Here is a 25,369-nt window from a genome sequence, read left to right on the forward strand (position 1 = left end):
CATGATTTTAAGTTTATTCATTTCAAAGATAAAGCCTTGTTGGCAGACTTTTTCGCAACCTTGTATACTTTAAGGGCCGGTTGTTCGAACGCTAATCAACAATGATCATTATCAAATAATTAATTACTGTCAATGTCAATTGTTAAAACATAATTAATTACAATTCTGAGACTATATTCAATTAATATAACAATAATTATTAACATAATTAATAATAAATCTCATAATTGTAATTCATTATGTTTTCAGCAACCCAAACAAAGTTGACATTGACAGTTTTGGTGACAGTAATTAAATATTTAATAATGATCATTGTTGATTAGCGTTCGAACAACCGGCCCTTAGTTTTTTATTTAGTTTTAAGCGTTGCTAATCATTTGCTTTCGTTAATTAGAAAAATTATTTTATGTTCAGTTATTATTTATAGTTATTCTATAATTTGTTGTGATTAGGTGTCAGCCTGTTGGAAATAATTATTTATTTATTACATAATATTGAGTGTCATTTATTTTGTTTTTTCCTTTGCATGTTAAAAACTTATTTATATAACGTGATTTTAGTTTTCAAATCAATCAAATCAGAGTTATAATTGACATATCTAAACAATATTTAGCTCAAAAAACGTTAAAAACTGCAGGCGACGGAGATTTTTACACGGTTTCTAAAACTAAGTGGATGGAATGATGTGCTTATTCATGATGATGGGGTTTTGTAGACTATGACTATACTATACCTTTTTGTGTAACATACTTTTGACAATAACCCCCTACCTAGTTTAAAAGCCTGAAATGTTACCATTATAGCATATCATCTTACAAATTATTAATACTTTATTAAAAATCATAATTACTACTTAAATATTAGCATTAAAATTATGGTACTACTCACTTGTTATAGCAGCAGAAGTACAATTGTGATTGAAGTCTGAAAATAAAATATCAAGGATTAATCTTAACCGTAACCTCAAATTATGTAGGTAAGTAATTTAACTGAAAGTAAAGTAATTTATTGAATTCATTGGCCACTAATTAATTTGCTTAAAATTAATCTCAATATATCGCAAGTTATTGACCAATTCGCGCAAAGATAAAAACTTAATTTGTTTAAGTTTTTTTTTCTTAACCAAATTAAGAAACCAAAACTTTTGATCTCTAAGAAATATAGTTATTTTCCTAACAAGTGCGGAAAGTGATACTTTCCTGCACGAGACTGCCGTTGACCCGAACGACGCGATAGCGGAGTTCGGGCAAGCAGTCGAGTGCGGGGAAGACACTTTCCGCATGAGTTAGGAACAATATTTTTTGTAGGGCCGTACGTTTGGAAAAAAGCCACAAAAAATAGAGTCATATCAACTTTTATTTACGAGTGAAAATACACAAATTAATTCTTTGACAAGGTTATCAAAACCAAACTTTCAATATAATGGGTTACCACGACGACGCTATTGGTTTCCATGACGACGATTCAAAACCACTGTTATTGTCTACTGATTTGACTTTCGAATATTATGTCAAAATAATTTTATTTCATCGAATTATTGCGTTAATTTCATTAATACATGAACACAATAAGATACATTTGAAATAAATTAGTAAATAATATCTAAATATTAGTTTATTGCATGTAGTATAGTATATTATAATGCCATATTAGAAGATATTCTACTTACCCGCACGCCGTGTAGGAAAATTTACTTTCCCTCACGCCGTGCGGAAAAGTGCAACTTTCGGAAACTAAATGCGTGCGGGAAAGTGGCTGCTTTAGCACGGCCGTAGAAAAAGCAAATGTTTGTGTTTTTTGTTAACATCACAACAATATTTATGTTTATATTAAATCGAGTACATACATGTTTTTAAAAACTTTAAAGTATATTCACACATAAAAAAGTCAGGTACAGTAAATCGGTAGAGAAATATATTTGACGCTATGAGATGCAAAGTGGCCTAACCCACGACCCACAATTTTGCAAAAACGCATTTATTACATTAAATTATTCCTTATGTTTTAAGTATTTTCAGCTGCAGAGTGGCTCAAGCAACCAATGCTTGACTTGGTAAAATTGTGGGTTGTGGGTTAGACCACTTTGGATCTCATAGCGTCATTTGTCTGACCCGATGAAACGCGACGCAATGCCGCCCAATGCGACAGATATCTGGTATACAGTTTTACATGTACGTCCAACAAGTACTTTGCCTACAAAAGAAAAAGGAAAATTTTGAAAAAGGGGCAATTTATTTCTCTACATAGTCTCCTTTTAGCTCGAAACACTTGACGATACACTCCAGCGATGCTCCAACTTCTTTAACCCGTCTGAAAAATACCTTTTCTCGAGGTCTGCAACATAGGCTTCCGTGGCGGCGATGACCTCCGACTTATCGACTTAAATTTCTGCCCAGCGAGTGTCTTTTTCAAGTTGGGAAACAAATAAGTAGTCGCACGGGGCCAAATCTGGAGAATAAGGTGGATGGGGCAACAGTTCGTAGCCCAATTTGACCAATTTGGCCATTGCGACGGCGGAGGTGTGAGCCGGTGCGTTATCATGTGGAAGAGCACTTTTTTCTTTGCCAAATGGGGTCGTTTTTCCTTCAATTCGGCGTCGAAACGGCCCAACAGTTCGGCATAATAGGGCCCTGTGATCATTTTGCCCTTCTCCAAGTAGTCGATGTAGATCATGTAGACCCTGTGAATCCCAGAAAATGCTGGCCATCACCTTTCCGGCCGATTGGACAGACGTAAAAACTCCTTTGGATCACACTTAAATAGCGTCAAACACTGCTCTGAAGTGCTGCAAACGCAGCACCCATCGCACCGACAGCTTTCTCATGCCCAAAATTTCATGCAAAATATGACCTACGCGGTTTTTTGAAATGCCTACTGTGTACTGTGTCAACTATCTCGCGCACCTTCAGTCGGCGGTCTGCCAATACAAGATCGTGGATTTTTGACACGTTATTTTCCGTGATAGCCATTTTCGGGGCACATACGCGTGGCTCATCAAAAACCGACGTTCGTCCACGTTGAAACTCATTAAACCAATTTTTGGTTCCGCTCTTTGATTTCGCTGCGTGATTTCCCTTTCAAAAACAAGAATCGAATCACCGACCGATATTCCTCTTTTTCCATTTTATTAAAATCCGTGGACACGCCGACTTTCACACGCAATCGCAACAATACTATAATTTCGATTTGGCTGAAATTTTGACATTAGCCGTCCACGAGAACGCATTAAATGAGAGTACACTTTATTTGCGATAGTGGCGCCATCGGGCGGAGAGGCTAAGTACTTATCGGACTGCCCTTGTATTATATTTACGTCGGGATGCATCGAGTACGATGGCGCATTAGTGCGTGCGGTAAATATAACCACTTAAGCGCTGGTTTCCTCGAAAGCGGTGCCGATAAACTGCGACCATAACACTGCGATAAATGACTGCGACCAAGGATGCGTTGGAAGCCACTGCTTGCTGAGTTTGCACATTCCATTGCCGCAGTGAAGAACCTTGAATTTTTCACCGTAATCTGACGTAATTCATCGCAGTGCTACGGTCGCAGTTTGTCGGTGCCGCTTTCGTGGAAACCAGCGCTTTACATTTACATGTAAACCTGTATGCCAGATATCCACCGCATCGGGCTGCATTGCGTCGCGTTGCATCGGGTCAGACAAATATGTTTCTACCTTTAGTCTAACCAAGATAAGTCAATAACCTCTAAAACTCAAAAAAATCTTTTGTTCCCTTCCCTTCAATCCCCAAAACCTCCATTAGACGAAATAATCATGGAGACCCTGCAAGCCAAATTGGAACATATTTTCACTCTATAACACGAAAAATTAAATTTAAACTCTGTATCTCGCACATGTTTAATTTTACAACCTTTCTTCTTCCAAAGATGACTATCTTCTAGTGATGGCAACCACATTGACCCATCATATTCTATCCAAATCAGCTCGAAATAGATCAGTTGACGTTAGACCAGTCCACTTCCTAAGATTGTCTAACCAGGATATAGGTACATAGGTCTGAATGAATCATATATTTTGAATTCCTCATAGACCAAATAACAAAATCATGAAAAAAAGGCCATGATAAAGAAAGAAATTGAGACAGGATGAGAGAGATCTGTTTATTTGCTGATTATAGATTGATATTACTGATATTGATATCTTAGGAGCTACCTCTTTTTTCTTAGCTCCACATGTCAATCACAGACACGAATAACATTTTTTAAACTCCACTTTTTCATATATTTCTTTTTTTACCCCCGGTTCCTTACCGCTAATAGATAAGAACCGACAACCTAAGACTAATCTAGGCTGCGCAAGGCACTCCGAAGTTTCGTTCGCTAATTCGTGAACACGTACGGGGGTGTCTTGACGAACATGGGTGGTCTTATCTGGTAGGCAAGATAGCAGAAAGGCATCCGTTTGCAGAATCTCCCTACCCAGGGGAAAATGGACTTGGATGTTTTTCTCTACTCCGAATCCAACACACGCCGAGTATGGTACGGTGTTTAGAACATTTCCACAAGAAAAAAGGATATACGTCTATGTCTACGTCCAGTGCCTCTCTTGCCCTTAATATTGCCTCGTAGAATCAACTTTATAAGTCGGTATTTACTGTTTACGCATAATGTGGCAGAGGTATGCCAATTTTCTGTTCTTTACATATATAATATCGGTTCACAACGTTCTTCGATGTCTTCCGATTTCCAATCTCCATCTCGTTCTGTCATTCCATATATCGTCCTCGAGTTCCCTGTCCTTGATTTCTCTATCAACTTCCTCTCTAAAAATTCTTCTAAGCCTTTCGGGTCTGCGCCACTGGAGGGCTTCCGGGTCTGCGCTAAGTCTTGGTTGCCATTCGAGGATCTGTCTTGGTATTCTATTCTCCGACATTCTCCTTACGTGTCCGTACCAGCTGAGTTGTTTCGTCCTGATGTCGTCAACAATAGTATGTGTACTCTCGTTTGTTACTCTGTCGCGTCTAGATATTCGCGCCGAACGGCGCCAGAAGTCCATTTCTGTTACTCTAAGCATTTTCTCTGTTCTGTCTTTTAGGGGCCAAACTTCGCATCCATTAATGGTAATGCTTTTTATTATAGTGTTATATATTCTTCGTTTTTATTTTCCTTAGAGATATGTTTATCACTCAGTGCGCTGTTCAGTAAGGATATGCCTTTCCTTCCCTATATATTTCGTTCCTTAATAGCTGAATCTAATTTTCCGTCTTAAGTGATCTTTACTCCCAGGTCTTTACGATGTTAATAATCTCTTTGTCTTTTCTTAGGGTCTGGAGAATAGTTGTTATTTGTGTGGTATATGCATGAGACCCTTAAAATACGTCGGTAGCACCGCATTTTAAATGCCTTTAATCATTTTAACTTTTACAACTCGATTATTTGAAAGTTATTACCCCTATAGTCCGAAGAAAAATAAGTTACCGACTTTAAGAATTTACCGACAATTTAAGTACACCATTGTTTTTTAGAAAACAATTAAGAAGTATGTATACAATACAAATAGGACTACCACAGGAATTTATGACTTACTTTGACACATGGTAGATTGATTATTGACAGGTGGTTACTTATTACTTATTTGTGATTTCGTCTATCTAAACTTTAGCGAAGTAATGCCCGGTTGTACCAACAGATCTTAAGCTTAAGTCGAGAATAACACAAGAATTAATATAATATAATTATAATATATTACAATAAGAATACCATAATATAATAATAGATATAATTGATAATAAGGTAAGAATCTAAAATTATGGTGCAACGTACGTGATACTCAAGAAGGCCCTATATATAAGTAGAACTTAGCTAAGCTGGAGCTTAAGGTCTGTTGGTGCAACCAGGCATAAGTCATTTATTGTCGATTAAAAAATTGTCAGAAGTAGTTTAATTCTACCCGAATACACATCAGTTTGTATAACAATTTACAAATAAAATTGTTAAAACTGTGTTGTAAAACGTAAACTAAAAACTTTGAATCTCGCTGAAAAAGTGATCGGAAGAGTTGTCAAAGGAATAAAGATGTTGCTGAACAATTTGGCCTACAAATGAGTACTCTATCAACAATAATAAAACATGAATCAGACATCATGAAAACAATTCAAAACGGTCATAATTTGATCATGGAGGAGTGCTTAATTAAATGGTCTGAGCAGTATCGCAGCAAAAATATCAGAGTTAGTGGGCCAATGCAATGTTACAAGAAAAAGCCGAAATATACTCTAAATCATTGGGAGTGGCTAATTTCAGGGCCAGAAAAGTTCAAAAGAAGACATGAACTTAAACATGCTTTTTCAAAAAGTTTGTGAGGAAAGTGGAAGTGTCAACATTGAAACCTTTAAAAGTGGAACAGTGAATTGCAAGATTGGTTATATAGTTACAAACCTGAAAATGTTGTTCTGAAGCTATTTTCTTGTGGCATTTTTGCAATTAACTAGATTGGATGGGAAAAAGCCACAAATTTACTAAAAAAATGATTTTATTAACGTTTCGACGCCCAAATCTGGTGTCGTTGTCAAAATACAAAAAATATTAATGAATGAAACAAAAATGTTGTTGCTTAGTAAAAAAATTCTTGTAATAATTTATTTAATCTTGCTCATTTATATCGGCAATACAGACATATATTATAGATACCAATATTTACGAGTTGCGTTCCTGGGACGACTTTATTGAAAGATAGTTCATTCGATTACATGAAATCAACCTTAACTCAAGAATATGCGTCACAAAAAAATCATAACATGTGATCTGTCTTGAAAAAGACGACCACATGCAATGGTGACAATAAAATTCTCGCGCTAGAGATTCCATAGTAAATCACGAGGGAAAACTAGGAAAAACCTCGTGATACTATCCTGACGGGTCTAGGACGTTTCATCGCCGCCAGTTCATCGCCGCCGTTTCGATGCCGCCAGTTCATCGCCGGCCGATTCATCGCCAGTCAGTTAACCGCTATCTGATATATTTCCGAATTTTCGACAGTTACAATTATTATTTATTTTTAGTATTAATTAGGAATTCTAGGAAATGCGAGATATGACCATTCCCGTTGCCATCTTTTAATAGACTTTTAAACTTTTATAATATAAAATATATTATAATGATAATCTTTTAAATTTCATGCTCAACATTTTCAACCAAGAGAAACTGTTTCTTCAATTCGAAAAGAACCCAAAATTTCTGTACAAAAACTTAGGGGAAGTAGAACAGTAAATATAATAATATTTTTCTACAACCACTATTCAAAGTGCACTTTTCTGCACGGTTTTATGTTAGCAAACTTGATATTTTCTCACAGTATAAGATATTTGACATTAGTGTGCAGAAAAGTGACGTTTCTGTGCCGCAAAGTGACGTTTCTGTGCCGCAAAGTTCTTTTCTGCACAGTTGACTACCTCATTCTGAGTAACGTTATATTCTGTTTACATCCGTGGACTTATTAATAATTGTTTAAATTTAAACAAATTAAGGCAGTGCATTAATTTTTTAACTGATTTCTGTGAAATTTATTTAGGTATAAGGAATTTAAATTGATTAGTAGGTATTAATTAAATACAGTTTAAAATTTATCACATAGGTACCTATTATAATTAATCGTCGTTTGGAAATTGTGATTTTTATTTTTAGGAAAACTGTGCTTGTAGAAAAAGTATAGTGTGAAACACGTGCAGAAAGGTAATTTCTCACTCGTTTGAATTGCGGCACTCGCTTGCGCTCGTACCGCAACTTTTCAAACTCGTGAGAAATTAGTACCTTTCTGCACTTGTTGCACAATATACTATTTTTATCTTTTTAATTGTCATAAGTTTTGAACTGAATTTAATGTCGTGTCGTGTCATCTCCCATAATACAAAATCAACTGACTAACTGGCGATGAAACGGACGGCGATGAAACGTCCCATTCCGTATCCTGACATCGTAAATATTATGTATTGCTTTAGTTTACTCTCAAAACTAATACCAAATTCTGACCTTAATATGTACATATGTTATTTTAAATTATAAATAATATTATTAATACATAGATATATAAACAATACTAAAATATAAAATATGTACTAACTCGATATGTTATTGACTTACTAATCCTGGTATTTTCTTTCTATTGACTTCCTCTTTTAGTATGGGTAACCACATCCTACTGCATCCTACCGAAGAATTTGCGACACAATTGGTTTCATTTAGCATAATTAAAAACGCTTCTTTGATTTTTATCTTTTTACTATTTGTTTCTTTCAGGACTATACTTGAATCTCTCCACTAAACTCTATGTTCATTATCCCATGCGTGTTGACATATTTGAGATTTATCAAATTCTCTATTTTTAATATAAGACTGATGTTCACTTATTCTAACGTTTAATGGTCTTGATGCAGTGGCGTGCTGGAACTTTTCAAGCGGCCCGGTGATTTTATAGAAAAGCGGCCTCCCATCATAATTTTTTTACCTTCTATTATCAGAATTTTTTATTCGTTATTTATAAAACAAAAATACCAAAATATAAATTATTTTTAAATCAAACATAAGACTTTGAATTCAATAAAATTTTTTAAGATTTGCTATATTGTTTATTTAGGATTATTTATGAGTGTCCCAAAAGTAGTGGAACGGTCGAATATTTCGTGAACTAAACATCGGATCGAAAAACTGAAAAATATGTGTTCAATCATTTTCAAAAATCTATCCAATGACATTAAACACCAACCCCCACTATACCCCCTGGAGGTGGGGTGGGGGGTAACTTTAAAATCTTAAATAGAAACCCCTAGTTTTTCTTGCAGATTGGGATTCGTTACGTAAAAGTAAGCAACTTTTATTCACGATATTTTTTCAAACTGTGGATAGATGGCGCTATAATTGGGAAAAACGATTTATCCTGATACCATAGGTAAATTATAGAAACGGTCTAATATCTCGAGAAATACACTTCCAAATGAGAAACTAAAAAAGAGGTTTTTAATATTTTTTGAAAACCTATCGATAAACACCAAACATGACCCTCCAACCCACCCACTGGAGGTGGGGTGGGGGGTAACTTTAAAATCTTAAATAGCAACCCCCACTTTTTATTACAGATTCGGATTTGTCATGAAAATATAAGCAACATTTATTCGAAACATTTTTTAGAATTGTTGATAGATGGCGCTTTAATTGGAAAATACGATTTATTAGCGCTATCTATCAGCAATTTTAAAAAATGTTTCGAATAAATGTTGCTTAATTTTTCATGACGAAATCGAATCTGCAATAAAAAGTAGGGGTTGCTATTTAAGATTTTAAATTTACCCCCACCCCACTTCCAGGGGGTGGGTTGGAGGGTCATGTTGACGTTTATCGATAGGTTTTCGAAAAATATTAAAAACCTCTTTTTTAGTTTCTCATTTGGAAGTGTATTTCTCGAGATATTAGACAGTTTCTATAATTTACCTATGGTATCAGGATAAATCGTTTTTTCCAATTATAGCGCCATCTATCCAAAGTTCGAAAAAATGTCTTGAATAAAAGTTGCTTACTTTTACGTAACGAATCCAAATCTACAAGAAAAACTAGGGGTTTCCATTTGAGATTTTAAAGTTACCCCCCACCCCACCTCCAGGGGGTGTAGTGGGGGTTGGTGTTTGGTGTCATTGGATAGTTTTTTGAAAGTGATTGAACACGTATTTTTCAGTTTTTCGATCGATGTTTAGTTCGCGAAATATTCGACCGTTCCACTACTTTTGGGACACCCTATATTATCACCTATCATCACATATCACATAAAATATACATAGTTTCAAAAGTTATGCATTGCCTAAAATTATGCTCATTTTCATAGTTGATTTTTTCGTGAACAGATTAACGGATTCCGCTATTTTTTTACTATTTTAGATTTTTCTTTGGTATTTACCCAGTTGGGCAAAGGTTTACTCAAACTTCTTTTTTTTAACTTATACCGGGTAGAAGAGAAGATATGTTTTTCTGATGTTAAGTTTGAAACACCCTGTAGGGAGGACAGGAGGACAAGGACAAGTGTTGATATACATCGAAATCGTATTGTAGTCTTATATTTTAAGAAAATTTGGTTTTTGAATTTCCCTGATATCTTTAGAAACATAGAAAATAGACGGTTTAATTCGTTAACATGACATGTTTTATCTGAAACAAAACTAAATTAACAATAAAAAATAACAGCTAACAAACCTTTAAAAACAGAGAGGCATATAACGTTAACAATTCTGGTCGAAACCTTAAGATATATTTATCGACCAAGTGAGCGACATGCACAGCGCAACATAAGAGAGACGAGATTGTTTAATAGAGGCTCTGTGATATTTTGGGGTGGACATTCCTTGAGAGTGAGTACGGATTTTGTGTCTACGTGGAGGCTCTTTAAATAGCGAGGGGTACATTGCACAGATTTTCTTTATTTGAACACTTTGTTCCTTTCGCACTATATATAGAAAATAATTTCATCTTAGTGTATGATAAGACATAACCTCCTCACGTGTCGCATGGCATCAGTTAAAACACATATTAAAGAGTAAAATCGTCTAGTTTCTTTGTTATTAAAGATATCAGAGAAACTAAAAAAATAAAATGTTCACAAAATATGGGACTACAACATAACTTCGATGTACACCTAACCACCCTTGTACGTTTTCCTTCCTACAACTTCCTGAAACTTTTGTTTCAGTTAAAACACATGTTAAAGAATAAAACCGTCTATGTTCCTTGTTTCTAAAGATATCAGTGACATTCAAAACAAAATGTTTTTGAAATATTTTCTTAATATCATTCGATTAGAAATAAAAAAAAAATGTTTGTTACATCTAAAATTTTTTGGGAAAAAATCTTATTTGACCGGCCTCAAGAGGCCGCAGCCCCTCGGTGATTGCACCGATTCATTTATATGGCCAGCACGCCACTGTCTTGATGTTTCACCTAAATAAAATTGTTCGCATTCACATGACAATATCTTCAAGGCTGACGAAACGGAAATATTTGTTTAAACGTCTTCCTGATCAGACTCTAACATTTAAAAATGGTAAATGCCATGGTGGGAGCATACCAAGGAAGGTTTGATTATTCTGCTAGCAGCAAACATGCCAGGCGTAGAAAAACTCTCACCATTAGTCATCGATATATCTAAAAACCTCGTTGTTTTTCAAATGAAAATCACTACTTTTGAAATATGAAACAAATACAAAAGCATGGATGACTTCTGTAATTTTAAAAAACGATGTTATAAATATTGATAATAAAATGGCCGTGGCTATGTTATAACACTCTATTATACAGAGTAGAAGCCTGGACTCACAGAACAGAACAACATTGTAGTTGGATTGATAGAGTCACAAATGTGGAAATCTTACGGCATGCGGCATACGCATACAGGAAAGGAGACGTAGAAGAATGTCATGGTTGAGAAATTTGGAGTTGTTGGCCACGCATGAGCTCGTTAGATTACCTATAAATAAGATTATGATAGCCTTTATGGTTTTCAAATCTCTGATAGGAGTGGCAAAAAAGAAGAAAAAGCGATTTTTCAGTGCTCTCTGACGCTCGTCTCTCTAAAATTTAATATCGTCCTGAAAGTAACAAATCAGTCCTGAAAGCACAAAATTTTTCTCCGACTATAATCTCCTATACTTTTCAATACTGTTTTGAAGTAAATCTTCTTTTCAAATACATATCATCAATTCAGCATTTCCCGATAGTCGTTCATAATTGAGGCTTAAATTACAAGTCGTCTATTCAACATGTTATGAGTTAGTAGTATAAAAAGAAAATATAAATTATTTGTAAGAAGTTGCCGCTGCGTAGGTAGCGGTCTTCACCACCCACACTCACGTATCCCGACTGGAGTTGTCAGAAGAGTATCCCTTAATAATGATAAAAGTGATATACGAGAGGCTGCTGTTGTGTAGGGCACTGGGGTTATTTAAATCATTATTTTCTTGCGTATGTTCTGTTTGATATACAGGGAACGAGAGATCAGTGGCGACTCGTCAGAGGAGGCAAGGGAGGCTTAGCCTCCCCATAAATTTTTTACACACTCTACACTGTTTTGTTTATCATGAATCGCGAAAACAACAAGTACAACTCTCACTATTATACAACGTGTAAATTCCATATTATCACTAATTATCCATACGTACGGAGCATTAGCATTAGAACGCATGATCGCGTCTCAGTTTTATTACATATTATTGTAGGCAGAACCCTGGGTTATCCCGAGATGCACGAACGGAGCCGAGAAGCCCTGCTTTCTCCGTTGCTAATGCTCCCTGCAGCGCAGCAGGCGTTTAAGGAGACCCGGTCTCCTAACAGTGGCATCTACGGCGCCATCACACGCTGCCCGGAGATATACCAAGGGAGGCAGTGTAGCTTCTCAGCTCCGTTGGGTGGTTGCGTGCGTCTCGGGACAACGAATTTTAGGGTCCTGACTAAAAATAATGAAAAATCTAAAAGTGCGAATTTTGTTATGAAATTTGATATGTGGGGCTATAATAATATTTGGAACAACTTGCTCAAATAACTTTTTCCGATATCTCAAAGCAAAATATCGGTAATTTATGGTCTTTTTGAATTCGCAGTAGGCCGCGTTTAGAATTAAAAAAATTCAGTTGAGTATCTTAAAAAATTTGAAGCTTCATTATGTATGGACTGCAAAACTTCAAATCTGTATTTATTTTGATATGCGAGGTATCTATTTACAAATAGATGGAATTGTTAACAAATAAACGCACAAACTTTGGTATTAAACTTTTACAATTAGACTAACTATTTTTAAAATGATATGATATCATGAAATTATGAATTAGGATGATATATTATGAAATGTAAATAAAAAATGGTCAAAAAATGGGGCCTTAAATTACATTTTTTGGCGCATTTTTTTGCTAGTGCAAATTTGTCTAGATATTTTACAGTTAGGTATAGCCTCCCCTATTGTAAAAATCACGAGCCGCCACTGCGAGAGACTTATGTTCCGATGGTAGGTTACGGAATCAATTAAAAATAAGTGTAAACAATGAACAATAATATATTTATTTGTGTTGATAAAAAACGTGTTTTGCTAATATCTCGAAAGGGTGTGTTGTTGACGTACCACGTCTATCCCGACGCCCGCTGGGGTGTGACTGCCGACGGGAGGTTGTAAATCGACCCGTGGTTGTGTATCGACTGACTGTGGCTGAAAAAAAACCACAAACGCTAATATGTTTGTGTTTCTACAATATGGCTAGAAAAGGCAATAAATTACTACATCTTGCGTTTTAAAAGTTGAGAACCTTTCTGTATTTTAAGAAATTGACATAAAGTCTGATAAGGTAATTAATTTATGGGGAATTCAGTTTGTTAAACTGAACACACCAAAAACATATTATGGTTAGGGATACATTTCGTTTCGTAAAACTTCTTAACATCTGGTTTGTATATTAGATGTGAATTTATATGACCGTTTTGAGAAAAGTTATTAAAAAATAAAATTAGCAAAAATAGTAATTAAAGCGTGTCGCCACACTTATAATGTTACAAAATATGTATAATGAAAGGTGAAAGACGAATAAGAATGGAGACTTGTCAATCAAAACAATTCAATTCCATCTCTGAGACCAATGAACACATTTTTGATGCGGTTGCAATCTTACTGCTCTACGTCTTTGAACAAAAACATGATGAGTCGTGGTTGATAATACAGCAAGTCAAGTCCCTTAAATTACGATGGACTTTTATAATAAAAAAAGTCGTTATCTTGTAGCAGCCAGGAATTCACCCAACACTGACCTCACTCGGTGGCGTTAAAACCCTTCGTGGGTTTTAGCGACTTAACACCATACTTTCATTCCCCTCTGTCTTGAGCAATCCTCATCCAGTTCTCCACGCCCATATAGTTTTCAGGTCTCCTGCTATATTGTCTCACCACCGGAGTCGAGGGCGTCCACGTGGTGTTCTTCCAGTTCGGACTTCTTTCCATACCAGCCTTAGTGTAAAAACATGCCGAAGATACATGGATGAGCGCGGTGTAGATCGCGATCGCGGTCGCTACATCGATATCAAAACAAACCTTCATTTTCTTATGAGATCGCACATACCAAGGATGTGTCACCCGTTCACCCTCGCGAACTTGAATCGCGGTTTACAGCGATGTCGATGCCAAAACAAGATACGGAAAGTATCTTCGGTATGTTCTGCCCGTCATCGACGTACACCTCGACCGCGATCGCGACCTACACCGCGCCCATCCATGTATCTTCGGCATGTTTTTACCCTTACTGTTCTTTCGTCAGAATGTCTTCTGATGTGTTCTCTCCATTAGACTCTTCTGAACTTTATTTCATTTATTATGATAGTGTCTGGGAATAGTTCTTCGAGCTCTTTGTTAGTTCTTATCATATATTTTCCTGCCGCTTCATCAAGCACAGACCCAAAGATCTTCCTTAGGATTTTTCTTCCCTTAATAATGATAAAAGTGATATACGAGAGGCTGCTGTTGTGTAGGGCAATGGGGTTATTTAAATCATTATTTTCTTGCGTATGTTCTGTTTGATATACAGAGAAAGAGGGAATAAATAATTATAAAAAATACAATGAAAGATGAAACTGAAATTGATTATATGGTTAGTAAAATGAAGATACCTAAACAAAATCGAGACTCACTCAACAGAATTAAATTCCATTTCTGATCCCAATGAACACGATTTTGATTCCGTTGCAATCTGCTCTACACCTTTGAGTCAATAGTAAGATGGGATGTGGTTGATACTGCAATCCAAAAAACCCGAAAAGACGATAGACTCATCGAAGAGATATAGTCCAGGGCCCATCTGTTTTGAGATGGACGTTGAGAGGTGACTCAAATATTTTTTTGCAAAAATTGCTTGAAAATATCTCAAATAATAATTATTGAGTTATCCTCCCTCTCAAAAAGGCCCGGAACATTGTTTAAATAATCAAAATGTCAAAAAATGAAGGAAAAATCCGATTTTTTTTCTTCGTTTTTTGATCATAACTTTAAAAGTATTCATTTTCGAGAAAAGATAAAAGTTAATTAAATTTCCTACAATACAGAATTGGTTAAAAATTTTAAAAATAGTCACCCTTGTTGCAAAATAGCAATAATTGCGAAAAAACCATACAAAAACAAGTATTCGCATTTTACGTTTTTCAACCATTTTTGCTAGACTTAGGACCTTCATATTTCACCCAGAAAAACTTTATGATACAGTTAAATAATACTGTAAATTTCATTAAGATCGATTTAAAAGATTTTGCAAAATAAATTTTGCAATCCAACTTTCGCAAAAAAAATTCATTTTTTCAAAATGTTACAGGACTGAAAATAAAGCAGATAGCACGTTGAAATTTTTATTGCATATAGAAGTGTACTGTACCTTTCATTTGGAATTTGCAAAATTAAAATCGATTAACTACCACAGCGTCAGGAATTTTTTTAAATAAACATTCATTATTGGTGCTACGCGCAGGACAGCGGTGTTCGATTAACACAAGTTGATTTCCACCAAAATTTCTTCCAATCTTTATCTAATATATTATTTTCTTACACTATATTTTGTTGTATTTTAATATTTTAATTCCACAAAAATCAAACTAATTTTAATATTGTTTGTGAAATATTGTTTAAACAAATGCATATGTTTAAAAATAATAAACTTTTATTCTCTAAATTAAAATAAATGAAGAAAGAAAGTTTTTGCTAAAAAAAGTGTTATTTCAAAGGATAGAGTATGTGTTTTTATTTTGCAATAAACAAATTTATTTATTTATATCGAAATGTAATAAAAATTAAAATCTATCAATCATTATCAAAGGTCATTGGAATGCCCAATCAGAGCAAACTATCCGCTGTCCTGCGCGCAGCACCAATAATTATTGTTTATTTAAAAAAATTCCTGACGCCGTGGTAGTTAATCGATTTTAATTTTGAAAATTGCAAATGAAAGGTACAGTGCACTTCTATAAGCAAAAAAAAATTCAACTTGCTATCTGGTTTATTCTCAGTCCTGTAACATTTTGAAAAAATGAATTTTTTTGCGAAAGCTGGATTGAAAAATTTATTTTGCAAAATATATTGAACCGATCTTAATGAAATTTACAGTATTATTTAACTGTATCATAAAGTTTTTCTGGGTGAAATATGAAGGTCCTAAGTGCAGCATAAATGGTTAAAAAACGTAAAATGCAAATACTTGTTTTTGTATGGTTTTTTCGCAATTATTGCTATTTTGCAACAAGGGTGACTATTTCTTAAATTTTTAACCAATTCTATATTGTAGGAAATTTAATTACGCAACTTTTATGTCAATACAACTTTTCTCGGAAATGAATACTTTTAAAGTTATAATCAAGAAACGAAGAAAAAAATCGAATTTTTCCTTCATTTTTTGACATTTTGATTATTTAAACAATGTTCCGGACCTTTTTGAGAGGGAGGATAACTCAAATATTATTATTTGAGTTATTTTCAAGCAATTTCTGCAAAAAAATTTGAGTCACCTCTCAACGTCCAAATGTACTAATATTTTTACAGATGCGCCCTGGTCTAAAGGTAGACTTCCGCACCAAGCGACCGAGACAGGAGACCGCGACAGGCGACAGATAGGTCGCGATAGACGATAGTTGGTCGCTGGTCTCGGTCGCGGGCTGCAAAACTACTCTAATATAATTTCATTGACAGCAGTCGTGGGGAGACCTCGCCTATCTGTCGCCTGTCGCGGTCTCCTGTCTCGGTCGCTTGGTGCGGAAGTCTACCTTAATAGTCGTTATCTTGTAACAGTCAGCACTCCCGTACTGCTGACCTGGAGGTAGACAATCGTCTCTGAAAGCATTCTTCACGGCCTGTAGTTTTTAAGGCAGCGCCGATTGCAGTTGCTCTGTGGTACCATCAGTCCAAACTTTCTTCTTAGCCTTTTATCGTCCATATATAGATATAGGCATATTCCAACTTCCAATTTGTTCCGGCTATTGTTTTTATGTCACCTACCCATCTCATCTGTGGTCTTCCTCTTGGTCGTTTAATTTCGTAAGTTCTCGAATGTTGTATTGTTGCGTTCCAACGTTGGTCTTTTTGTCTAGCAGTGTGGCATGCAAAGCTCCATTTGAGTTTAACGATTTTTGTTGTGATATCCTAGACTTTTGTTTCAGATCTTACCCAGTCGGTCCTCTTTGTATCTGATAGTTGTATACCTAGCATTGCTCTTTCCATTGCCCTTTCTGTTGTTCATTCATATTGGCCTTTGTTAGGGTCCATGTTTGACATCCATATGTCATGATAGGAAGGATGCACTGGTTGAACACTCTGCTCCCCAAGTATTGAGGTATTTTGCGGTCCACACTTTAGGTACCGCGAATGAAGTTGCACCAATCGTCTTATTAATCCTAACCAGTTTAAAATAAAGGGTGTAAACTAGTTTGGATCCGTGGTAGAATACTAGGTCAAACAGGGCTGAGACTGCGACAAACCGTTTTTCTTAGAACTGACCAGAACCAGAAGCTTTGGAAACATTACCAAGATTTGACAACTGAATACAGAAACTCTTTCTCAGCAAAGAGTAAATACGTATCTAAAATGACGAATGAATGAAAATACGCTTATTTTGACGTTTCGATTTCTATTTCGGAAATCAAGACCACCAGATTATCTGACAACCGATGGACAAGATGTATTGTCGGGTGAAGGTCAGGACAGAACAACCAGATGGACTAATGATCTGAAGCGTGTAAGTAGTAACTGGATGCACGCCGCACAAGACAGATGGAAAGAGTTGAGAGAGACCTACTTCCAGCAGTGGACGCGTACAAGCGTACATACATTTACATGATGATGATCATTGCAATATGAGCTAAATACTAGATACCACATTGTAAAAGATATTTAATCCTACCCAGTGGCGTAGCGTGAGTGTTGGCTGCCCGGGGCGGAAGACAATTTTGCTGGCTGTAGCTGCTATCGAAACTTCCCAACGATGTTTCGATGAGGAAAAAAAGAGTAGCAACGTTCTAGAGTGCCGAAAAAAGTTACTGAATCCATCTCAATTGAGGCAGCGTGTAAACAAACTAGGTTTAACGAATGATTTGAGCAAGGTTCGAATTCAGCTTTAGGGTTTATTTCTTGAATTCTTTGCTGAACTCCTGAATACTTTCCAGCCATTACAGCAGCATTATCATATGCTTGGTTAATATAAAATGGTTCAAATATTTACCAAATATTTTTATTATTTATTGTTAAATTTTGCTGCTCCTAAAAAGTGCCGCCCCTCCCGCCCCCACTACGCTACGCCACTGGTCCTACCCTCTAACAGTTGGTATTAGGACAGCTTTAACATCTACATTAATGACTAACGGGAGAAATAACAGGAAGTCTTGTAACTCTATAGTTATTTAAAAAAACTAATTGTTTTTAACAAAGGTTGCATGATATTTTCAATACCACAACAAAATTATTATATGTTATTGTTCTATATAATTTTATTATCTTTTATTACGGCTAGTAAACACTAACAATAATATACCGCATTTCACTTTACAATGAGCAATAATAATTATTATGTTAATCTTTTCTCAAAATAATACTATTAAAAAATAATTTTTTTCTACAACCACTATTCAAAGTGCACTTTTCTGCACGGTTTTATGTTAGCAAACTTGATATTTTCTCACAGTATAAGATATTTGACATTAGTGTGCAGAAAAGTGACGTTTCTGTGCCGCAAAGTGACGTTTCTGTGCCGCAAAGTTCTTTTCTGCACAGTTGACTATCTCATTCTGAGTAACGTTATATTCTGTTTACATCCGTGGACTACCGCATTCTGAGTAACGTTATATTCTGTTTACATCCGTGGTTAAACTTTAGACAAAGATATAACCTATAAGACAATTATTATATTTAACTATAGCATAGAAACTAAATTATGGATGTTACAACTGTTTTATTTTACAATTTTATTCTTATTAAACATTTTATAATTATCAAATAACCAATAAGGATTTAGCAACCTGTGCAAGAGACGTCGAATGAAGTAGGTTTTGTGTAAATCCGTGACTGCATAAATATAATGTCAATAATGTGTAATAATTGTTTAAATTTAAACAAATTAAGGCAGTGCATTAATTTTTTAACCGATTTCTGTGCAATTTATTTAGGTATAAGGAATTTAAATTGATTAGTAGGTATTAATTAAATACAGTTTAAAATTTATCACATAGGTACCTATTATAATTAATCGTCGTTTGGAAATTGTGATTTTTATTTTTAGGAAAAACTGTGCTTGTAGAAAAAGTATAGTGTGAAACACGTGCAGAAAGGTAATTTCTCACTCGTTTGAATTGCGGCACTCGCTTGCGCTCGTACCGCAACTTTTCAAACTCGTGAGAAATTAGTACCTTTCTGCACTTGTTGCACAATATACTATTATTTTTGTAACGTGTCAATAGTCCGGTCGAAATTATACAAAACGAATTATACGAAATATACAAAAATACAAAGTAGAAGTCAAATATTCTGATCTCTTTATCCTGTTAGGCAAAGTAGAAAACATTAAATTGTTTTATTTTACGTAGTTCAAACTTGACCAATTCTACTGTCAATTTTCACCACTCTTGGCACCAGTTTGTAGAAGTATAAGATAACTTACATAGTCTGTCGGAAATAGCCTGTCATAATAAATTGTAATTAATGTAGTAAAGGAGTAGAAAAAAAGGTTTTTAGTGTTGTATTCTTAAATGAAATGAATCCATCACGAAATAAAACAAAATATAAAATTAATTTATAAAATAAAAATATTATTATTATAAAATATAAAGGTCAAGTCAAAGTTTTCAATTTAATAAAATATAAAATAATATTAAATTAAAAATTTTATTGGGACCATTTTCTGGTTCTGGTTTCTTCGTGGCTTCTGAAAATGCAAGCCAATCGGATGCTGGAGCTAGGAAGCTGAGGGAATTCTATAATTTGCAATTCACGTCCCATCTGTCCACTGCGGAAAAATTCCAACGAAAATGGAACCCTACATACTCTGAAAGGAGTAAAACTAATAGAAATAAAAATGAATAACCATTTCCATCTCATTGCAATAGCTATCATCCTAGCTCCAGCATCCTTGCATTTTTAGAAGCCACGGAGGTTTAACCAGAAAATGGTCCCAATAAAGTTTTTAATTTAATATTATTTTATATTTTAAGTTGAAAACTTTGACTTGATGTCGCTATGAGACCTAGACCATTTCGTTAGTTGCAATACCAGGCTAGTCATCTGGATTATTTCAGTTTGGTTTAGAGATAGCTGCATTCTCTGATGAAAAACTAACGAGTTTTGAAACCGTTCGGTAAGGGTGCTTGTTGTGCTCTCTAAACGAACTGAAATATAAGACGGCTTTGGCGTCGTACTGCAATGAGATGAAAATGGATATTAATTTTTATTTCTATTAGTATTACTCCTATCTGAGTATGTAGGGTTCCATTTTCGTTGGAATTTTTTCCGCGCTGGACAGATGGGACGTGTATTGCAAATTATAGAATTCCCTTATCTTCCTAGCTCCAGCATCCGATTGGCTTGTATTTTTAGAAGCCACGGAGTTGCAATGAGATGAAACTGGTTATTAATTTTTATTTTATATAAAATATAAGTTTATTCAACCTATATTATAAAAAAACAAAGAAAATGCAGAATATATAATATGAATTAGTATGTTATTTATTTAAAATCTGATATTTCTGTGGATAAAACCGTAATACGGATAAAACCGTTGCGTTGGGGTATAAACTACTGGTCCGATGTCCGATATTGTTACAAAAAACTAGTTACTGAAGAGTTAATATCAACTTTACCCACGGTCTCGTAAATATATTGCGTTCTATTTAAATGAAACATGATCCTTGATCCTTCTGTTTCTTTTTTATAAAACACTTTGCTGTTTCATCCCACTATTCCTAATAAACTGGCAACTGCTTTGTATACTACGGTGAGAGACCCTTCAAAGAGTTTTCAGTTTTCCATAATGTACACACTTGAATGAATCAAGGAAATGAAAAAATAGTATGTCAATGTGTAAAATGTATTTTTTATTTCCTTAGCTAATAGTACAAGTAATGAAGCTTAAAATAGGACAAAACCTCACAATTTTTACAGAATGAATCGATTTGCTTGAAAATTTGAAAATAAGTAGTGGATAATCCAAGGATCAAAATCTATATCATGCCGAAAGGCGCTTTTACCATGGGGATGGTTGCCACACCCTCTTGGGGGTGGAAATTTTTTATTATATTTTAATCGCAAAAGTTGGTAAAACCGTTCATTTTAAGCAAAACTCTATACATTCTTTTGATAAAATTGATAGTTTTCGATTTATTTGCCATCGAAAGTATTAGTTTTTTATCGAAAAAATCAAAGTTTTTAATAAGTTTTCTGCTAATAACTCCAAAAGTTTTCGTTTTATCAAAACAATTTTACGTAACAAAAGTGTACCTTTTGTATAAATAAACAAAACCTTTTTTTTTATTTTCTTTAAGACCGATATAATTTATAATCGAGCTATACTTTATTATATGTTGGCTCTTCTTCGTCAAATGCTAAATATTGTAGTTTCAAAGTCAAAAGACGGGAAAACTATGCATTTTTAGAGGACAACTTGTTGAAACTAATTTAAAGTAATTAAAAATATCTATCTCCAGAATTAAAAAAAAGTCTTTAGCTCAAAAATTAAGTGACTTATAATGAAAAGAATGTCAGTCCCCATTTTTTTCAGCGAAAAAGTGATCGCAAGCAACGCTCTAATCACCACCCTAATTAAAATTAGTCATTAAGAGGACACAGTAGCGATCAACAGGTAGCGAAAACGCGTTCCAAGATTGCGGCTGTAATTTTGAATATTTTTTCGAGATATTTAGCACACGTATTCGTAATATAATAAAGAATGGCGATACAGAGCCCAATTTGAAAAATATATTAATATGTGGAAATTACACTGTAATTAAATACAATATTAAAAAAACGAGCCTGTACCGCCATTAAGAAGAACAAAAAAATACACTTTCTTTAAGTAAACTTTTTTATCCGATGTCTAAATTTTGTGTCATTTTGGAACTACATACTAATGAAATAAAAATTTTTAGTAGTTCCAAAATGACAAAAAATCTAGGCATCGGATAAAAAAGTTTATTTGAAGAAAGTGTATTTTTTTGTTCTTCTTAATGACGGTACAGACTCGTATTTTTAATATTGTATTTAATTACAGAGTGATTTCCACATATTAATATATTTTTCAAATTGGGCGCTGTACCGCAATTCTTTATTATATTACGAATACGTGTGTCAAATATCTCGAAAAAATATTCAAAATTACAGCCGCAATCTTGGAACGCGTTTTTGCTACTTGTTGATCGCTACTGTATCACCTTAACCTTATTTGGGCTTTTTTATTTATGTATTATTAATAGGCTCTAGAAGTTTGATCGGCTTGGAATGATTAGTTTTAAAAAAAATGGAGTTAAAAGCGAATAACGAATTTTTGTAGTTTGGAAAGAAAATGGCCTTTTCTTCAGAATAGCAAGATTAGCATCAGAGATACGAAAAAATGTTTCAATATGAAATTGTAGCTAATTTAATTCCCAAGAATCTGATTTGCAAAAATTTTTTTTGCGCAGAAAATTGAGTGAGCTTTTGCTTTTAATGAGCATTTAACCTTTTATTTTTAAAAAAGTAAGGAGTTTAAAAGATTAAATTCGCCAAGGTTTAATAGCCCTTGGAATTAGCTTTCAAATTGTTTTTAAGTGAACCTCATATCTTAAAAATTAACGGAGTTATTTAAAAAAACATATTTTGGAAAAAATGTTTAAGATAAATTTTGAAAAATTTTTGGTAGCATAAATTGTAAATGTTTCTGAGGAAAAATACTCAAATGTAATAGGGTTAACAAAAAAACTTTATAAATTTATCTAGTTAATATCACAGTTTGTATTTAGATATATTTCTAACAAAATTGTTTAGGTAAGTTCTTTAAAGTAACAACTTATTCGGAGTTATGCTCATAATCATATCCATAAAATTTTAAAATGCCTCTCCTCTAAAATCGTCTTTTTTTACTTAAGCCTACGTTCTTGCGAAGCGGCGATATGCATATTTATAGTATATTATTCAACGAGCATGTAATGACGGCTATTACTCACGATGATGAAGTTTGCGACACGAGCCGTAGGCGAGTGTCGTAATTCATCAGAGTGAGTAATAGCCATTACATGCGAGTAGAATACTATACTTTTTCTACGATCTTTTTTTTTTTGATTTTAATTAGCAAAAAATATACTCGAATAAACTACTCGATATTTAAATTATAATAATTTACAAAAATTCCTAAATGCTGTTTACCCCTAATACGTGGCTGAATAATTGGTTGCCTACTATTAACAAATTCTTATGTATTGTAAAAATACAACAAGAAATAGTCAATCCAAGTTCTAGTCGTTTCAGAAAAATTATAAGCATAAATTTGTACCTACCGTCAATGAATCTAATAAATAGCAAATGGCTATTATCGGTGAACGTATTTCATTATAAGTTCACAACAAGTTATAATGTATATTTACATTTACCTAATTATAATATAGTAATAGAACTATATATTACAATATGTTAACACAATATGATTTAAAAAATAAACACAATATTAGTTAATTCCAATTAACACGAACAAAATGCGCTAATGTCACTGTCACTAAAATAAATTAATGATAAACGTCAAAATTTCTAGTAAACAAGATATAAACGTAAAAAATATACTGACATTGTTACAGTTAAAATTCATTTAAAAATTTGTCGAAGATAATAATTATTGATATAAATTGCAATAATTATTGTATTAAATAAACAAGTTTAAGTAATTTTATTTGCAGTTTATATACGATTACTATTAAAAGTGGCATGCGCCACTTGAATCTAACTTCAGCCCGTGAGTAATGACCCGGGAGTAACTTCAGCCCGTGAGTAATGAAATATTACTCACGGGTAAAGTAATGGGTGCTATTATCTATGAAAAAATAGCGAATAATGAGCATGTTATTAAACGGTCGTAGAGAAAAGCTATTTAATGCATGTTTGTATGCATATTTTGCCAATGATAAATTCATAATAATCATCCGAACCCTAGTAGTAATAAAATGAATGTCATTACTAGGGTTCGGATACATTTCTTATTAAAAATGATGAATAAAGTGTTATCTAGACTTCTAATGATTTCATGTTTCATTATAAGTATAAGTATAATCGATAAAATAAATGTATTTGTTTATGAAACTCTTGTGCCACAAACAATATTAATGTTGAAAAACAATTTACAAACATTTAACATGTGAGGTCTTCCGTATTTATGATTTATTATTCATTGTTAGACCCTAGCCATATTTTATGTGAATTGCTTTATGAGGTATCAATGCTATTGTTAGAGATTTATGTTTATAACGTTTATAGTTATCCAGAATCTAAAAACTTTTATTTCCTGCGATTATTATTATTTTACTCGGTTCGCTAATCCTAGTCCCAACTGTCTAGTGTCTAGTACATTTAGTAACAAATTGTTTGCAAAGTGTGAACAAAAACTCATCACTTAAAAACTTTTGAATATACCTAAAAATATTCATATACAGTTTAATCTTCTTCTTCTTCGTGTGCCTCATCATTTAAGGATATTCTTGATCATCACGGCCCACTTCATTCTCTTTGCAGCGGTTCTGAAGAACTCTCTCGTTGTTTTTACTCTCCATTCCACTGCTTTAAAATTTTCAACCAGGATGTGCGTCAGGAAGAACCGTCAACATAGTATCAGCCTACGTGAGACCATACGTTACAATCCAAAACGAAGATCTAAATGCCGTCCTGGACAAAGAAGAATCCCTAATAATATTAGGTGACCTAAACGCAAGATCCCCAAACTGACATGACAGAACAACAAACAGGAACGGAAGAATACTACAGTACAACCTGCCATATCCGGACCTGTCATATGCGGACCTCCCCATATCGGGACGGTTCTACGCCGTCCGGATCTACCGAAATTTACCGAGAAATGCAGTCCTGCTGTTGGATAACGCACTAAAAGAAGAACTAAAAGATAGCGAAATAATGTATTATAGAATCTATAAAACGTATCTATCGACGAAAGTTATTGACGGCATTGATTACTGGAATGTATGAAGGAGAAAACGTTTCAGAATAAAAGAAGTAGTGGTCTTGATATCCGGATTTTTTCATATCCGGATCGGTCTGTCGCCACATTGATCCGGATATGGCAGATTTGACTGTATTTAACTACCTAGAACATAGAGGCGACACAACAGTAATACGACCGAACGAACCAAC

At 34.2% G+C, this 25,369-nt stretch overlaps 1 protein-coding gene across 1 annotated transcript in view; it reads right to left on the reverse strand.

Moving 5' to 3' along the window:
* The window catches only part of LOC114329884 (ATP-binding cassette sub-family C member 4), a 351,864-nt gene that overhangs the window by 306,674 nt on the left and 19,821 nt on the right, over positions 1-25,369 (reverse strand). Inside the window, exon 2 of the mRNA XM_050655875.1 lies at positions 889-924. The gene's annotated coding sequence lies outside the window, so the exon portion shown is untranslated. The remainder of the gene's footprint in view (positions 1-888; positions 925-25,369) is intronic.

Source organism: Diabrotica virgifera, chromosome 7 (genome assembly GCF_917563875.1).
Source record: "Diabrotica virgifera virgifera chromosome 7, PGI_DIABVI_V3a".
NCBI classification, from domain to species: domain Eukaryota; kingdom Metazoa; phylum Arthropoda; class Insecta; order Coleoptera; family Chrysomelidae; genus Diabrotica; species Diabrotica virgifera.